This window comes from Mus caroli, unplaced genomic scaffold, assembly GCF_978045245.1.
Source record: "Mus caroli unplaced genomic scaffold, Mus_caroli_1 scaffold_18, whole genome shotgun sequence".
NCBI lineage: Eukaryota > Metazoa > Chordata > Mammalia > Rodentia > Muridae > Mus > Mus caroli.
In genome coordinates, this window is record NW_028227273.1 from 74,279,807 (window position 1) to 74,297,410 (window position 17,604).

At 40.5% G+C, this 17,604-nt stretch overlaps 1 pseudogene; it reads left to right on the top strand.

Moving 5' to 3' along the window:
* The first annotated feature begins 697 nt into the window (after nt 1-697).
* LOC110288956 (diphosphoinositol polyphosphate phosphohydrolase 2 pseudogene) lies at nt 698-1,693 on the top strand (annotated as a pseudogene).
* Nucleotides 1,694-17,604: the final 15,911 nt, after the last annotated feature.

Genomic DNA, 17,604 nt, shown 5'->3' on the forward strand with positions numbered 1-17,604 from the left:
CCGAGTTCAAGGTCATCTAGGGTTAAAGGCATGGTGGCACACACCTTTAATCTGGGCTACCCCTTCTGCTGGAGACCATATAAGAACATTGGAAGAAGGGAATCATGCTCTCGCTCCTTTGCCTGCTTGCTGTGTGGGACTGAGTAACTGCTAGATCCTTGGACTTCCATTCACTGTTACCACTGAACCATTGCTGGGAATTGGATTTTAGACTGTGTAAGTCATCAATAAATTCCTTTACTATATAGAGACTATCCATAAGTTATATGACTCTAGAGAACTCTAATACAGAAGTTGGTACTAGGAGTGGTTCTAGAGGAGCAGAAGTATAAGGATGAATCTTTTAAAATACTGGAATTGTCTTGTTGATTCACCAGCACTTTCAACTACTGAAACCTCTCCACATTCTTTCCCTCCTGAGAACTCAGAGAATTTTGAAGACCCATGGTTGAAACTATATTTCAAACTTAAAGAAGCTAATGCCCTTGATTTTCTTGATGAATTAGGTGATTCAGTGTATAAAGCATTCTACAAGATGGGGAAAAAAAAATCAGGAAATGATTTTACTGTCTGGTTGTTCTTAACATCTGGGGATAAAACAATGAATGAAAAAGAAGGAATTGTGTGATAAAATCGAAAGGCTCCAGACGACGTGGCACGAGCCACGACGGCGGTGGCGGCGGGTGCAAGCAAGGAGTGGCTGCGAGCGGCGGCGGGCTCCACGGAGAGCGGCGGGCGCCGGAGCAGAGGCGGCGCTTCCACCGCTGCGCCCGGACTGCAGTGACCCGCGTTCCGCCCCGTGTCCCGGCGGCCGCCCGGCCTCGCCGTCCGTGTCCGTGCCGCCGCCGCCGCCCGTCCCACCGACGTCCGAGCATCGCAACTTCCTTCGGCCCGACTCCCCGGCGGGGTGGCGGCGGCCGGTTCCCCACGGTGGCGGCCGGAGCAGCGGCTGCAGGAGCCCGGCTCTAGGATGAAGTTCAAGCCCAACCAGACGCGGACGTACGACCGCGAGGGCTTCAAGAAGAGGGCGGCCTGCCTGTGCTTCCGCAGCGAGCAGGAGGACGAGGTGCTGCTGGTGAGTAACAGTGGGTACCCAGACCAATGGATTATCCCAGGAGGAGGGATGGAGCCGTAGGAGGGGCCTGGCAGTGCTGCTGTGAGGGAAGTGTATGAAGAGGCTGGAGTCCAAGGAAAATTAGGCAGACTCCTGGGAATATTTGAGAATCAAGACCGGAAGCACAGAACATATGTTTATGTTCTGACCGTCACTGAAATATTGGAAGACTGGGAAGACTCCGTGAATATAGGAAGGAAGAGAGAGTGGTTCAAAGTACAAGATGCAATCAAGGTTCTTTAGTGTCATAAGCCTGTCCATGCAGAGTACCTGGAAAAACTAAAGCTGGGGTGCTCTCTGACCAATGGAAATTCCTCAGTCCCTTCCCTCCCAGATAACAACGCCTTGTTTGTGACTGCTGCACTGCCCTCTGGGGTGCCATCCAGTATAAGATAGAGGGTTGGGGTCCCTCCCCCATCATGTGATGCACATGTCACAAGGAGAGGCTCTTTCACTTTTCTTCTAACACATCTGACTGCTGCTGGCAAACTCTATTTGCTATGCAGGGATTTCAAATAATTTGCATGTATTTCATCTGCTTTCAAGTCTTTTAAAATAAATAACAAAATAGCAAAAATATTTTAAGATGCCAAAGCCATGTGGAATTTTTTTTAAAGCCTTCATTGTACCCCATTCCTTTGGTTTTCATTTTTATAACCTTTTTAACATTTTCACTTTTGTCCACTTAACATTCTGTGGTTTGTTTTGACAGATCAACTGGTTATTGGGTATATTTTTTGCCCTATTTTTTTTTCTTACAGTATCAAAATAGACACCAAATCTTTGTTGGGAATTAATGAAAAATTCTTGGTATTTAAAGAAATCTATCCACCCCAAAACTTAAAGAGAGTCGTATTCTCCCTTTGTAAACTGCCGATTTGGGCTGTGTTTGTATGGGCCAGTAGCCTTTGACAAAGCACTTCAGCTTCCTATTTCTGAGAATTTGTTCACAGGCAGAATTATGTCACAGTCCATGTACTAGGACCCCTTCCCCTCTGCCACAGTGATTTGATATGAAAAAGTGTGCCGTTTTTTGGGAAAACTGTCAGTACTTACATGTGGCTCGGCATAGCTCATCCTGAAACTGGTTATAGAAATCTATTTAGCATGCTCAGCTGCTATTTCCCTTCTTTGACATAGACTCTATTAGGGGCCACATTTCCCTCAAGGGCGAGTGCTCTTTAAATATATTTTCAGTTTCTGATTTAGAGACATTGTTCACCACTGGACTAGACTAACCTTGGATGCCGGTCAGTGACAACTTTATCACACTAAATGGCTGTTCTGTTCAGCTGTTCTAGGCCTAAGTGTCTTGAGTGTCAATAAGTGACGTGTCAGGTGAGTTAACTGTGGGGGAACTAGAAGATTCGAGCCAAGAATTATTGTACCTCGTCTTTGTGCTCACTCAAAATTGGCCATCCCATGAAAAAGTACCATGACTTCATGGAGGAAGTGAAGGGGGAGAAGAGGACAAGATCTTTAGCCATTATTAACCTTTTGTAAATACTCTTTAACTGGCAAGCTTAAGACAGTGAAGACATTTGTTCTGTCACTTGTTAACCTTTAAACTGTAATGCTGCTGCTGACAAGGGTCCTTGCCTGTAAGGAAAACTGGCACAGTTTTCATAATGAGATCTTGGGCTACCGATGCAGCAGAACTAAAAACATTAGGTTCCAAAGCAGAACTCAGCCAGCAGTACTCATTCTAAATTATGTAGTGTAACCAAGCATGATCGTCCAGACCTTTTATATTTTTCTTTGTACAGAGGCCATGTACTCTGGGTGTTTTAAAAGAAATATTTTAAAGAAACCCACAGATTGCCATTCTCTATCTTGTTTTTTCACAATTCTCTGCAAGTCCTCCCTGTACTAAACACAACAGAGAAACTGGACTGTTTTGTATACAGTACTGCTTCCAGCAAATAAACCATCACAAGTGCTTGGGGGTTTGTATGTACACGATACTCTCAGAGGTAATAATGCATGAACCTATTTTATATGTAAAATATGTACAGTATTCATGTCAACCATCTCTTTAAAAGTTAGCCTATAAATATTGTTGTATAATTTCTTTGGTCAGAAACATTTGGACTAAGTCATGTCACCTGGGTCAGGATTTCTTTCAGTGCTATTTAGCAAACTGTCTTTAGTCTATGCAAATAGCAAAGATTTACAGAATGCAACTGAATGCAGCTTCACTGTTAAAATTTCACCTGAGGGTTCCTCATTATTCTTCTGGAACCCGAACCCAGAACTTGCAAGATATAAAGGAATTGAATCTAGTAGAGCTCATGTCTACCAGCCCAGCCGCCTGCAGCGGGGAGACTGCTGTGTGTGCTTATTTGTGCAGGCGCTGAATAAAACGGGGCAGCTAAATTCTCCAGTTCAATGTGCCTCCTAATGTTTAAAAGAAAAAAAAGCAAAGTAAGCTGTTAGAAACTGACTTGCAGAAAAGCAGGAACTGTTGGGTGGTGGTGTAAAGAAATGGCATTTTCCCACCAAGGACAAGCCATCCAGTTGTCGTCACACCGGATGAAGCAGCAAAGGTGAAGGAGAGAAGGGTATGTGTACAAGAATTGCTTTGCATGGTCTCATCTGAGATGGTTGCATTCGAACTGTTGTAAGAATTGTAAGAATCTTGACTTTTTTTTACGTTTGGAAACATCAAATAAAAATGGAAACAATCTCTGTAAAAAAAAAAAAGAAAAAAAAGAAAAAGAAAGGCTCCAGACACAAGACACAAGTAAATGATCTAAAAGTTGCTAAGTGTGTCCTTGAAGAGAATCTTCTCTCCAGCAGCCATAGAGCTCAAGTTGCAGAAAATCAAACTGTAGCCCTTATTGTAAGGTTGGCTGCACTACAGCAAAAATGCAAGTCTCAGCCTCAGAAAGTGTCAACAGTTAAAGTAAGGACACTAATTGGCAAAGAATGGGATCCTATAACTTGGGATGGGGATGTGTGGGAAGACCCTGTTGAAGTTGTGAATTTTCAATATTCAGATTCTCAAGAGTTCACCCCACCTGAGGAAGTAGTACCATCAGCCCCATCCCTTGAAATAATGTCTTCCCCATATGAAGAAATTAATTCTGCAGAGTCTGATAAATCAGTCATGACTTTCACTGAAGGAAATGCCAGGGAAAAAACAATACTGATGTTTCTCAAGGCCCACCAATGGTTTCTTCTAGACCTATAGCCAGACTCAAAGCAAAACAGGCTCCTAGAGGGGAAGTAGAAAGTGTAGTACAGGAGGAATTTCACTACACTACTAAGGAGCTTAATGAGTTTGCTAATTCATTCAAGCAGAAACCTGGCGAATATGTGTGGGAATGGATTTTAAGGGTGTGGGATAAGGGTGGAAGGAATATAAAACTAGAGCAGGCTGAGTTTATTGACATGGGCCCTCTGAGTGGAGATTCTAGGTTTAATATGGAAGCTTGCCAAGTTAAACAATAAAAGATGTCATAAGTTTGTTTTAATGTTTGGCTGAAGTGTTTATCAAAAAATGGCCTACTTGTAAGGACTTGGAGATGCCTGATATTCTGTGGCTTAGTGTTGGCAAAGGGATTTTAAGACTTAGGGAAATTCCAATGCTAGAGTGGATATATTATGTAAAACCTAATCTTCCACAATGGGAAGGTCCAGAAGATATGCCCTTTACCAGCTCTATAAGATGCAAACTGGTGAGAGGGGCACCAGCACATTTGAAGTGTTTTGTTCTTGCCCTTTTCCTTATGCCAGGCCTTAGCATTGGAGATGCTGCTGCTCAATTAGATGAATTAAATTCAATGGGTTTAATTGGACCCTGAGGTAGCAAGGGCCAGGTGTCAGCATTGAATCACCAGAGACAAGGTGATCCTAGTTATTATAATGGACAGCATAGATGAAACAATGTTTATAATAACACCCAGTAATGGTCAGCACAGGAATGGTGAAATTTATAGTGGCATGACTCGCTTGGACCTTTGGTACTGGCTAATCAGTCATGGTGTTTCCAGGAATGAAATGCATAGGAAGCCTACTACATATCTGTTTGATCTGTATAAGCAGAAAAATTCTCAAACAAGTGAAAGGAAGGCTACATTAGATCGTGGTAAATGGCAATTTTGGCCAGTGAATCAATTTCCAGATTTGAGACAGTTTGCAGATCCGGGACCCCTTGAATGAAGGGGTGGCCAAGTTCCCCTGAGGAAGGATCTTGATAAGACACCTAAAAGTTTTCCTGTTACCCTTTCTCCAGTTCTTCCCCAGAGAGACCTACAGCCATTTACAAGGGTAACTGTACACTGGGGGAAAGGAAATAATCAGACTTTCCGGGGTTTATTGGATACTGTTTCTGAGTTGACACTGATCCTAGGAGATCCCAAGAAACAGTGTGGCCCTCCAGTTAAAGCAGGGGCTTATGGAGGGCAGGTGATTTATGGAGTTTTGACTGATATCCGACTCACAGTAGGTCCAGTAGGTCCCCAAACACATCCTGTGGTCATTTCCCCAGTTCCAGAATGTATAATTGGGATAGATATACTCAGAAATTGGCAGAATTCTCATATTGGTTCCCTGAACTGTAAAGTGAGGGCTATTATGGTTGGAAAGGCTAAATGGAAGCCTTTAGAGTTGCCTCTGCCAAAGAAAATAGTGAATCAAAAACAGTATCGTATTCCTGGAGGAATTGCAGAAATTACTACCACTATCAAGGACTTGAAAGATGCAGGGGTGGTGGTTCCCACCACATCTCCCTTTACTCATCTATCTGGCCAGTGCAGAAAACAGATGGATCATGGAGAATGACAATTGACTACCGAAAACTAAATCAGGTAGTAACTCTAATTGCAGCTGCTGTACCAGATGTAGTTTTGTTACTTGAGCAAATTAATACATCCCCTGGCACCTGGTATGCGACTATTGATCTGTCAAATGTCTTCTTCTCAACACCTGTCCATAAGGACCACCAGAAGCAATTTGCTTTCAGTTGGCAAGGCCAGCAGGATACCCTTACAGTTTCGCCTCAAGAATATATTAACTCTGCTGCCCTGTGTCATAATTTAGTTAGAAGGGATCTTGATCATTTGGCTCTTCCACAAAATATCACATCAGTACACTATATTGATGGCATTATGCTGATTGGACCAAGTGAGCAGGAAGTAGCAATCACTTTGGACTTATTGGTAACACATATACATATCAGAGGATGGGAAATAAATCCAACCAAAATTCAAGGACCATCTACCTCAGTGAAATTCTTAGGAGTCCAGTAGTGTGGTGCATGTAGAGATATTCGTTCTAAGGTGAAAGATAAGTATTGCACCTGGCCCCTCCTACAACCAAGAAAGAAGCACAACATTTAGTGGGTTTATTTGGATTCTGGAGACAGCACATTCCTCACTTGGGTGTGTTACTTAGGCTTATTTAGCAAGTGACTCGGAAAGCTGCTAGCTTTGTCTGGGGCCTGGAACAGGAAAAGGCCCTTCAACAGGTCCAGGCTGCTGTGCAGGCTGCTCTACCACTTGGACTATATGATCCAGCAGACCAATGGTACTTGAGATGTCTGTGGCTGATAGAGATGCTGTTTGGAGCCTCTGGGAGGCCCCTGTAGGTGAATCATAGAAGAGACCTTTGGGATTTTGGAGCAAAGCTCTACCATCATTTGCAGACAACTATTCTCCCTCTGAAAAACAGCTCTTGGCCTGTGTACTGGCTGGTTTGGTGTGTCAACTTGACACAGGCTGGAGTTATCACCAAGAAAGCGGCTTTAGCTGGTGAAGTGCCTCCATTAGATCTAGCTGTTGGGCATTTTCTCAATTAGTGATCAAGTGGGGAGGGCACCTTGTTGGTGGTACCATCTCTGGGCTGGTAGTCTTGGGTTCTATAAGAAAGCAAGCTGAGCAAGCCAGTGGGAGCAAGCCAGTAAGTAACATCTCTCCATGGCCTCTGCATCAGCTCCTGCTCCCTGACCTGCTTGAGTTCCAGTCCTGATTTCTCTCAGTGATGAACAATTTGGAAATGTAAGCTGAATAAACCCTTTTTCCCCAACTGCTTCTTGGTCATGTTGTTTGTGCAGGAATAGTAACCCCGACTAAGACAGCCTTCTATTGGGCCTTAGTGAAAACTGAACCTTTGACAATAGGACACCAAGTTACTATGCGACCTGAACTACCCATCTTGAGCTGGGTACTATCAGACCCTGCAAGTTATAAAGTGGGATGCGCACAGCAGCAGTCTATTATCAAATGGAAGTGGTATATATGTGATCGGGCCATAGCAGGTCCTGAAAGCACAAGCAAGTTACATGAAGAAGTTGCTCAAATGCCTATGGTTGCTACTCCTGTTACAATGCCATCTGCTACCAAGCATGTGCCTATAGCCTCATAGGGTGTTCTCTATTATTGGCTGACTGAAGAGGAGAAAAATAGAGCCTGGTTTACTGATGGCTCTGCACATTATACAGGTACCACCCAGAAGTGGACAGGTGCAGCATTACAACCCTTTTCTGGGACAACCCTGAAAGACACACGTGAAGGGAAATCTTCACAGGGGGCAAAACTTCGGGCAGTACACATGGTATTACAGTTTATTTGTAAGAAGAAATGGCCCGATATATGACTATTCACTGACTCTTGGGCTGTAGCCAATTGATTGGCTGGATGGTCAGGGACTTGGAAAGATCACAATTGGAAAATTGGTGAGAAAGACATCTGGAGAAGAAGTATGTGGATAGAGCTCTCCAAATGGGCAAAGGATGTGAAGATATTTGTGTCCCATGTAAATGTTCACCAAACGGTGATTTTAGCCGAGGAGGAGTTGAATAATCAAGTGGATCAGATGACCCGTTCTGTGGACAGTCAGCCTCTTTTCCAAGCCATCCCTGCCATTGCTCAATGGGCACATGAACAAAGTGGCCATGGTGGTCGAGATGGAGGTTATGCTTGGGCTCAGCAACACAGACTTCCACTCACCAAGGTTGACCTGGCTACAGCTGCTGCTGTAGAAACCAACACTGAGCCCCAGATATGGCACCATTCATCGAGGTGACTAGCCAGCAACCAGGTGTCAGGTTGACTACATTAAGCCGCTTCTTCTGTGGAAAGGACAGCGTTTTGTTCTTACTATGATTAAAGTCAATGGGGAACTACAACAGGCTAATCCAAGCAGGAAGACAAAGGACACAGACCCATCAGGAATGAAGGTATGGGTCAATCCTCTAGGAAAAGAGCCAAGACCTGCTGAGAATGGGTAGTAGAGGAAGGTAGTTATAAATACCAATCCGGAGATTGGTATTTATATCTGGGAGTAGATAGTTATTCTGGTTATACATTTGCCTTTCCTTCACGTAATGCTTCTGCTAAAACCACCATCCATGGACTGACAGAATGTCTTATCTATTGTCATGGTGTTCCACACAGTATTGCTTCGGACCAAGGAACTCATTTCACAGCCAGAGAAGTGTGACAGTGGGCCCACGATCATGGAATTCACAGGTCTTACCATGTTCCCCATCATCCTGAAGCAGCTGGTCTGATAGAAATATGGCATTTCATCCTTTTGAAGATGCAGTTACAGCACCAATTAGGTAGTAACAGCATGGAGGGCTGGGGCAGAGTTCCGAAGGCAGCATATACTTTGAATCGGTGTTCGATATATGGTACAGTGTCCTCCATAGCCAGGATTCAAGGGTCCAGGAATCAAGGGGTGGAAAAGGGAATAGTTCTGCTCACTATCACTCCTAGTGACCCTCTAGGAAAGTTTTTGCTTCCTGTCCCCATAACTCTAGGTTCTGCTGGCCTAGAAATTTTGGCTCCAGAGGAAGTGTGCTCCTACCAGGAACTAAAATAAAACCTTCCATTGAACTGGAAGCTCACACTTCCCCCTGTCATTTTGGGCTTCTAATGACCTTAAGCCAACAGGCTAAAAAAGGAATAACATTAGGAGGGGTGATGGATCCAGATTACCATGGGGAAATTGTATTGCCTCTCCATAGTGGAGGTAAGAAAGATTATGTCTGGAATGTAAGAGATATTTTAGGGCATCTCTGAGTACTATCATGTCCTGTGATTAAAGTTAATGGGAAACTACAACATGCTAATCCAAGCAGGATGACAAAGGACACAAACCCATCAGAAATGAAGGTATGTGTTATTAGGATTATAAAGTACTATGAATGCTCTTGTCTTATTTTGCTAACAAATACATTTGTCTTCCTTCCAATTTCTTTAACATCAATTTGTATTTAAGTTAAGCCACTAAAAGGATGTTCCCAAGGGACATTGCCCCATTGTAAATTTACAAATGTGTTTGTGATTGTACAAGGGAGAGTTATATCATGTTAGGCGTATTCACAACCTTGTTATTGTTTCATTTGAACATGAGATATTATTTGTGTCAAGTTGACAAGGGGTGGATTGTAGTGGCTATTCCTGGTTGTCAACTTGACTATATTTGGAATGAAATAAAATCCAGAATTGGAAGAGTCACAAATGACCATATTCTGGAGGCTAGGAGATAGAAGTTTCTGGCCTGGATCTTCGTATGGAGATCTTGAAGACAGAGAGATCTCCGAGTTCAAGGTCATCAGGGATTAAAGGCATGGTGGCACACACCTTTAATCTGGGCTACCCCTTCTGCTGGAGACCATATAAGAACATTGGAAGAAGGGAATCATGCTCTCGCTCCTTTGCCTGCTTGCTGTGTGGGACTGAGTAACTGCTAGATCCTTGGACTTCCATTCAAAGCTACTACTGAACCATTTTTGGGAATTGGAGTGTAGACTGTAAGTCATCAATATATTCCTTTACTATATAGAGACTATCCATAAGTTATATGACTCTAGAGAACCCTGAATAATACAGCCTTCAATCCCAATTTCATCTAACTGTGATTTTAACTTTGGTCCCAGATCTTGTATAGCACTTATAGTTTGTGGAAATATTTCCTATACCTTTAAAATCTCTTTTACTACTCATTAGAGTTGCTCTGCCCCTGACTAGTGGGTCACATGTAGTTAAGTTTAGAGCACATTAGTCTGCCATATCAGGCATTAATTTTACACTTTCTTTCTAAAACAGTCTCTTCCTGATGGATAGGGACCCAATAGCTTATGTGAGACATGTAAACAATTTTATGTCATCTTATGGTTCAGTTTTCTGCCTAGAGCAGCCAACTTCATTATTTTTTCTCTCTCTCAGAGCAGCCTGTAATTTTCCACAGCAAGGAAACTCAGGACAGTTTACAGTTACTTTATTTCAACTTTCCCTGCACTTGAGTCACTTGACTTGATTTTAGGGCTACATACTCATTTAATGAAATAAAATAAATAACTAACTAAATAAATACAAGTCTAACTCTCAGGGAAATAGTCATAAATTTCTAGTGGATTCTTGCCCAGCCAGCATGTTGGTTCATCACCTGTTAGAGGAAATATTAAAAAAGGAAAAAAAAATTACCCGCCAACCCTCTATGCTCCTGCTTCTTTCAACCTGCCAACTCTCTGAATCTGCAGGACCACATTCCCACTCTAGTACCAACACCACAGGGCCACAACACTGTGTCCTGCTAGAGTCCTGTCGTCCTGCTAGCTCTGCTCCACATTCCAATAACCAAATAGATTTGTCATCCTCGAAATACACAGTACCCTGATAGCATCTAGAATCCCTGTAATGTTAACCAATCATATTTATGTATCAATGATATCACAATTTACAAGATGCCAATACAAAATTTCAGAGTCAATAGATAAAGATAAAAGCTTTATCTCTGTATTATGTCCAATTTTCTGAGGGCATAATACAGAGATAAAGCTTTTATCACAGCCAACTCTTGAACTGAGTGTGGGTTCCCAAATAGAGGAGTTTGAGAAAGGACTGAAGGGGCTGAAGGGGTTTGCAACCCCATAAAAAAATAATATCAACCTACCAGACACTCCAGAACTCTCAGGCACTAAGCCATCAACAAAGCAGTACATATGGCTACAGCTGCATATGTAGCAGAGGATGACCTTGTAATGCGTCAATGGAAGGAGAGGTCCTTGGTCCTATGATGGCCTGACAGATGCTCCAGTTTAGGGAAATTGGGGGCAGGAACATAGGAGTGGGTGGGTAGGTGGAGGAACATCCTCATAGAAGCAGGGGGAGGGAGAATGTGATAGGGTGTTTCAGGAGAGAGGGAAATTGGAAAAAGGGATAACATTTGAATTGTAAATAAATAAAAAAAAATCCAATAAAGAAAAAGTGTTATCTCTGTATTAGTCAGGATTCTCTAGAGTCACAGAACTTATGGGTAGTGTCTATATAGTAAAGGAATTTATTGATGACTTATAGTCTGCAGTCCAACTCCCAACAATTGTTAATAGCAGCTGTGAATGGAAGTTCAAGGATCAGTCCCACACGGCAAGCAGGCAAAGGAGAGAATCTTCCCTCTTCCAATGTCCTTATGTAGGTCTCCAGAAGAAGGTATAGCCCAGATTGAAGGTGTGGTGGCACACACCCAGATAACCTTGAACTCAGAGATCTCCTTGTCTTCTGAAATTCATAGTCCTTATGCCTCAAGATCTCCATACCAAGATCCAGGTCAGAAACTTGTATCTCCCAGCCTCCAAATTAGGATCACTGGTGAGCCTCAAATTCTGGATTGTAGTTCATTCCAGATATAGTCTAGTTGACAACCAGGAATAACCACTACAATCTCAGTATTTCTAACCATTTGAAATCATAACTGGAAAATGCTATGCATGTACATGTCTTCAGCCATGATTATTCTTCTACTCTGACACTCTCTGTCCCTGCCACTCTTAGCTCTGCCTCCCTTTTCCCTGTCCAATCACAGGCCTTCCACTGCCCAAATGTGATTGGACAGAGAAAATTCTGCAACACCCGCCCCCCTTCCAAAGGAAAGAGAAAATTGTCTGGTGGCAACAACATGTTTGGAGACCTAATGAAAATTGAAACATTGGCCAAGTTTTGGGAGAGCTAACTCATTCACTGTACAAGTGCTTCTGTTACCAGGAAACTGCAGGCCTACCTGATGCAGTCTGTAAGGCTTGAACATCTTTGAAACTGTTTTGGATGCAGAGTTTGAGGAAACAGCTGTACCAGGAAAGACTCTGAAGACATGTTGATCTTACCATCTGTCGAGTCTGCTCTCGACCAGCAAGAATGACACACGACACAATCGGATTCTTCTCAACAGCCTTCATTGCAGGAACACCTCGATGCTTCTACGGGGACCCCGGGTACCCAGGGAGCCCTGCTTATATGCACTCAGACCCCATCCACTCACGGCAGGCCGCATCACCTCACCAGGCACGCAGCTTCAGCCAATCAGGGAAGCAGGGGCATGTCTCCACCAAATATGGACTTGTTTATACTGCCAGCATCATGGTGCACCTGTGCAGCTCTCACAATGGTCGTGGCTTATATTCAGGTGTATGAGGAAGTCAGGTGCAAGTCATAAGACTTAGCTGCAGTCCTGAGCGCCATCTTGGGACTGCTGCCACACCTGCTCCTCACAACCATCTTCAAGGTGAATTTTGTCAGGATGATATAAACATTATTGTTGTGTGGTGTTTTGCTCTGAATAAAAGAACCATTATAGCGATATTTTTGTATTAATGTAGGAAGCAATGTGTGTTGTGTAATAATCAACTAATGTTGGCTCTGCTCAATGCATGAACATGTGAATGGCATCTGGCCATCTCTGTAAGGCATTTTGAACTGCCTAAAGAAATTGTAATAGTGGGTCATATCCCTAATTATGCCTTATGAATGGATGACATGTACCAAAATATCCAGAAACTCAGGGTTCCCGAAAAGCTTCATTAGCTACTGTAGAGATATTTATGTCTCCTCCTATTATCCCAATGACAGTTGCAGGTGTTTGGGGGAAAAAAATTACCATTCTTACATGTACAGTTACTGCAAGTATAATAACTAGAAAGATGTTTTAAGCATTCAAATGTTTTTCACCTCTCTTTCTTTTGAACTGTTCCCATGTGAGGGGACCAACTTTTATATCTTCATCTTGTTACTGTCTTCTGGGTCTCTTCCTTTGTATTTCCATGCTAGGAGACAAGGGTTTTAAGACAGACCCACTGACATTCATTTTTTTTAAGTTAATAAAGCATTATGTAATCCATCTTTAGGAGATCTCTTATCCCTCTTCAATTTTATTATTATCTTGTTTAAAGTACAGTTAGATTTTTCCACAATTGTTTGACATGCAGGATTGTAAATAATACCCATAATATGTTTTCTGGTATAATATACTGCAATTGTTTCATTTTACCGCATACCTAAACCAGGGTATTATGAGTTTTAATTTGTAAAGGTATTCCAATAACAATCAATATATATTTAGGATTTAATTCAATGTGAGCCAAAGCCAATGAATATTTCCGAGTCATTTTCTAAACTAATTAACAGTTGTAACTGGTCTTGTCTAATCTGTAATTTATGTTACTGAATTTTCAGAAGACCAACATTATAACCTAAATAGTTAATAGAATCTATTCTTTGTATTTTTTTTTCCAGGAAAAATTGTAATCTCCAGAAAGGCAATGTTTTTTATTCTGTTAGTAATTATTTTAAAGTATTGGTATGTCAATTAACCTGGACCGTAGGTGCTCTCACACGGAAACACAAACCAAAGAAGATACAATGTCCAGACCTTGGCCTCTCTACATATCTATAGTACATGTACAGCTTAGTCTTCTTGTGGGTCTTGAACAATTGGAGCTAGGGGTATCCTAAAAGCTTTTGCCTGTTAGGGATATTTTCATCTAACTGGGCTAATTTGGCTGTCCTTCATGGGAGATGATGAGCATAGCCTGGCAGATTGATATGCCAGTGTCCTGGGATACTAAGGGGGGCAGGGGACAAACTCATGCCCAGTGGAGAAGGAAAAGGTAGCATGTGGAGAAGGATTTTGGGAGGAGATTATCTGGAGGGGACACTGAGTGGGATGTAAAGTGAATAAGTTAATAAACAAACAAATAAAACTCAAAATAAAAAGGAATATTTTCCCCATTATAGATTAAATTTTTGGACTTTTGCATTGTCTGTATCATAATAAAAGATTTTGAGCTTATAAAGTCCTACCTATTAATTGTTGATCTTACTGATTGAGCTGTTAATATTCTGTTAGTAAGTTGCCTCCTATGCCGGTTTCTTGGATCTTTCTCAATTTCTCTTCTATCATATTTATTGTATCATGTTATATCTTAATGTATGTAATCCACTTGAACTTAATTTTCTGCAGGATGATAAATATGGGTCAGTGTTCAATATTTAACATGCAGAAATTCAATCAGATCAGCACCGATTGTCAAAGGTGCTTTCTTTTCCTCATTATATATTTATGGCTTCTTTGTCAAAAACTTAGTGTCCCTATATATATATGGGTTTATTTCTGGGTCTTCAATTTTATTTTATTGAACAATATGTCTATTCCTATACCAATACCATGTAATTTTCTTTATGATTGCTCTGTAAAACACCTAGACATCAGGATAGTGATGCCTGTAGTAGTTCTTTTACTGTACATGATTGTTTTAGATGTCCTGTGTTTTTTGTTTTCAATATGACACTGGGAACTTTTTTCAAGTTATATAATAAACTGTGGTGGAATTTTGATGAGAATTGAAATGGTACTGTATACTTCTTTTAGTACGATGGCAATTATTACTGTTAATTCTGTGAAACCATGAAAAGGGAATTTTTGTATATTTTGATATCATCACTATCTTTTTTCAAAGACTTCAAGATTTTGTCACATTGAATTTACACCTCTTTGATTAGAGTTACAACAATCTATTTTTATATTATTTCTCACTAGTGTGAAGTTACAACAACTATTTTTATATTATTTCTCACTAGTGTGAAGTATGGTTTCTCATAGATTTCTTTTACATCTCACTAATCAATTGTATAAAGGAAGGCTACAATAATTTACAGATAGTTTTTTATCAGTCAACTGCAATGGAAATATTTTTCAGGTAAGGGATTTCCCTTGCTGGACTTTTGCTTTTGATTATTTATACTATTATATCACCTGCAATGTACTTTGGCTTATTTTTCCCATTTGTATACCCCTGGTCTTATTGTTCTAGCAAAAATCTAAAGTTCTATATTGAATTCATATAGAGTGAAAAAACTTCTTGTGCCTGATTTTGATGGAGATCCTTAAAGTTTCTCTCCCTATAACTTGATATGTCCTATTGGCTTATTTATATTGCCTGTACCTATATTAGGTGTACATATTTTGTCCCTGATGACTCCAAGAAGTTTATCATTAAGTGGATTTGATTCTCTCAAAACATATTTGAGTATCTAATGGGATGGCTATTTTCTTCAGTTAGTTTATATGCTGGATTACATCGAGAGAATCAACTTATATCTCTGTTATGAGAAGATATACTTGATTATGGTATATGATCTTTTTGATATATTCTTAGATTATATTTGTCAGGCGTTGTTATAGGATTTTTGGGTACATTTTTCATAACTAAAATTGAGGTGAATGTCTCTTATTTTCTTGTGTCTTTGTGTTGCTAAAATGTCAGGGTAAGCCAGGCAGTGGTGGCGCACACCTTTGATCCCAGCACTTGGAAGGCAGAGGCAGGCGGATTTCTGAGTTTGAGGCCAGCCTGCTCTACAAAGTGAGTTCTAGGACATCCAGGGCTATACAGAGAAACCCTGTCTCAAAAACCAAACCAATTCAAATCAAACCAAAACAAACCAAACCAAACCAAAACAAAACAAAACAAAACAAAACAGATATCAGGGTAACTGTGCCCTCATAAAATTAATTGGACAAAGTTCCTTTGATTTCTCTTTTATCATTCATTTGTGGAGTAGGAAATTATGGTTTAGTTGAAAGTTTAGTTACATTGTTTGTTAAAACTATTTGCCATGGACTCTTCTTGGATGGCTAATTTTAATGTCTACTTGGATTTTCTTACATGTTATAGGTCTACTTTTATTACTTACCAGATCTTGATATAAACTTTGTAAGTGTGATGGTCTTAGTTTGTGTTTTACTGCTGTGAACAAACATCCAGACTAAAAAACTCTTATAAAAACACTTAACTGGGGCTGGCTTACAGATTCCTACATTCAGTCCATTACCATCAAGGCAGGGGAAACAGCAGCATTTAGGCAGGCATGGTGCAGGCAGAGCTGAGAGTTCTACATCTTCATCTGAAAGCTGCTAGCATATTACTGTCTTTCAGGCAGCCAGGACTAGGGTATCAATGTCAAAGCCCACAGTAACACTCCAACTCAAACAATGCCACACCTACTCCAACAAGGCCACACCTCCTAATAGTGCCACTCCTTGGGCCAAGCATATACCAACAATCAGAGTTATCTATGAATAAATTTGACCATTTTTTAGATACTTTCCTAATGTGTGAACTACAGGTTTTTAACATAATATCCAAAGTTATCTAGGATTTCCTTGGTGTCTTTTGCTCTGTTACCAGTTTTCTGATCTTGTTATTTTTGATTTTGACTCAATTACTTTACTTAGTTTGGATAAGTACTGATGTATCTTGTTGATTTTCTCAAATAACTAACCTATTGCTTGGTTGATTATTTGTATTGTTCTTTTTCCTCCATTTTATTTATTGCAGCCCTAATTTTTATTGCATCCTGACATCTATTTCTCTGGAGATTGTTTGGTACTTTCATTCTATACATTTTAGTGACACTTTTAAGATGCTAGTGTAGGTCTCTCAATGTTTTTTGTTTTTTGGGTTTTTGTTTCTGTTGTGTTTTGTTTTGTTATTTTCTTTTGAAAGCTATGGATCATTTGAACTTTATCTTATAGCTGCTTTCATTGTCTGCTACAATTTTGGGTATGCTGTACCTCGACTTTCATTGAATTTTAGGAAGTCTGTAATTTCTTTCTGTGTTTCTTCACTGATTAGACCATTGCTAAGTTACAATGTATTGTTTGACTCTCTTTTGTTTCTCTTCATGTTGAGGTACAGCATTAATCCATGGTGCTCTGATAAGATACAAGGTATTATATCAAACTTCTTGTATCCGATTAGAGTTTTGTTATGACTTAATAAATGGATAAAGAAAGATACTTGAGGTGCTGAGAAGAAGGTATATTCTTTTGTTTATGGGTAAAATCTTTTGAGAGTATCCATTTGGTCCATTTGATTCAAAAGTTTTGTTTCTTAATCCCATTATTTCTCTCTAGATGACCTGTCCATTTGTGAGTATGGAGTGTTCAAGTACCCTATTATTAATGGGAAGGTGTTCATGTATGTGTTCTTTAAGCTTTAGTAGTGTTTCTTTTATAAATTTGGATTTCCTTGCTTTTGAAACATATATATTTAAGAGGAAGAAGTCATCTTATTGTATATTACATTTGATAAGGTGAAAAGTCTTTCCCATCTCCTTTGATTAAGTTTGGTTGAATGACTATTTTGTTAAGAAAACAATTGCTACCGAAAAGGGTTTCTTTGGTTCATTTTCTTGAAAAATCATTTTCAA